The sequence below is a fragment of the Gracilinanus agilis genome, chromosome 1, assembly GCF_016433145.1.
Source record: "Gracilinanus agilis isolate LMUSP501 chromosome 1, AgileGrace, whole genome shotgun sequence".
In the NCBI taxonomy this organism is placed as follows: Eukaryota; Metazoa; Chordata; class Mammalia; order Didelphimorphia; family Didelphidae; genus Gracilinanus; species Gracilinanus agilis.
The window spans coordinates 373,308,287-373,310,512 of record NC_058130.1 but is presented as its reverse complement, the minus strand read 5'-3'; positions in this window follow the sequence as shown (position 1 = coordinate 373,310,512).

Below are 2,226 nucleotides of genomic sequence, written 5' to 3'. Positions count from 1 at the left end.
GCTTCTTCCTTTCCCGTTCTAGTGAGCGCTGTTTAAACCCTTTATAGCGTGGCAGTGCCCCGATTCTGCGTACCTTCAATGCTGCTTAATTGAGTCTTAAAGGAAGTCAGGGCAGCTAAAAGGTGATGTGGAGCTAGAGAATTCCAGGTATGGGAGGTGCCAGCAAAAGGTTTGGAGAGATACCAGGAAAAAAATAGTGACATAAAAACCAAAAGAGGCAGAGAGGCTCCAGGAGAGGGTCTTCAGAGTTGTCAGGAGAATATGGATTTTGAAAAAGTCATTAGATTTAATAAGTAAGAGATCTTTGGTAACTCTGAAGAGAACAGCTTCAGTTCAGTGATGAAATAAGAAGCCAAGTTGAAGAGGAGTGAAAGGAGAAAATGGAAACACCCAATATGAGTGGTTTTCTCAAGGAGTTTATTTTAGAAGGAAAAGATGTTAGATGGTAGGCAGTGAGATAGCAGGAACAAAGAAAGGGATTTATTTTTAAGGGATGATGGATATAGCATACCTGTAAGCATCAGGGGAGGGAGGGGAAAGTCAGAGAGAGAGACATACACACACAGAGTGAGAGGCAGAGAAGGATGATAGAGTATCCAATTTGCTGTAGAAGATGTAAGGGGATGAGATATCAAAGATGGACTTCAAGGTGTTTGCCTTGGCAAAAAGAAGGGTCACATCTTCATTCAAGACAAAAGTGGAGGGAGAGACAGAAAGAAGGGAGATGTTGGGTTAATGAGAAAAGAGGAAGAAGGGAGAAAATGGATCTTTTGGAGAATGGTCTGAATTTTGTCAGTGAAGTATGAAGCTGAGTCTTTAGCAGAGAGAGTTGTGGCAGGGAGTGTCATGGGAGGCTACAGAAAGGATGAAAAGGTTTAGAATAGCTGCTATGGTTAGTAAGATAATAGACTAATTAGAGGAGTATAAAGTTATTTTGTTTCAGTAAGAGCTTGCTTGAGAATAGTCATTCAAATAGCATTTATTAAGAGCCTACTATGTGCCAGACACTGTTAAACATTGAGAATACAAAGAAAAGTAAGACAGTTGCTTCTCTCAAAGAACTCACAATCAAAGGGAGGGCGGGTGGGAGACAGCATCCAAAGAACTATATGTATATATTATATGACCTCCCTCTCTCTTCTAAAGTCATCAAAATCCAGAGACAAAAGTTAAGACTTCTAGTGATGACTCAGGATGCAGTGGACAACCTTGGCATCTTTGATGTCTAATGAAGTTCTAGGCATATGGAGTACTCGCTCTAGCCTCCTTCATGGCTGTTGGAACAAACTGTTCTCAACTACCCATTCCACCAGGGGAAAGTCTTTATATTCTTGGGGTAGACACCCCCTTACTCAACCACATGTTTGCGACCTGTTGGTTACCCTCAACCTGATTTAGCCTACCTGCCAAAATCGAAATCTTTTACTGGATTGTAGCTATTGTGCATGCTACAGCATCTTGGAGCCACAAGTGAGATCTGTGTGGCAGGTGGATACCAAAGGAGGAAAGTAACCCTGAAAAGGTTTAAGCAATCCTTCACACCACAGCTACTAGTCTTCCTTGGATACCTTGTACCTGGATATCACACACACACACACACACACACACACACACACACACACACACACACACATATACATATATATATATAAAATTGGATATTATTTAACATATATTTGTACTGGATTCAATCCATACTCTTGTGATTTTTATCAAGCCTTATTTAGGAACATATGAATAGGAGTTGAAGGTTGGGAGCAAGATAGCAAGGAAGCAAAGGATTTGAGGGTAGAGGAGAATTGTGTGTGAACCAGCTGAACTGGTTTGCCAAGGGGTGAGGTAGGGAATGAAAATATAGCCTCTGAAAGGATGATAGGGAAAGAACTGTGGGTGAAACTTTGGATAAATAATAGTGTTAGAAATCATGAGGCACAGGGAAAGATATAATGATAAGAGATTGTGATCATATAAAAGAATTTTGGAGTTCATGACCATGAAAGTGGCAAATATGTGTAATAGCAAGATCAAAGGTATTAACATCTCTGAGTGTAGCTGAAATAGAATTGCAGAGTAGGTCATGAGAAATGAGTGGATTTAGGGAATCAGATTTTACAGTAGTTGTGGAAACATCAATATATAGTGCAACCTTCCAAAGTGCTGGGGTATGTATTGTGGTGGAGAGAAGGACTGTAAACCTATACTTATATGTATATAAACACTATACTT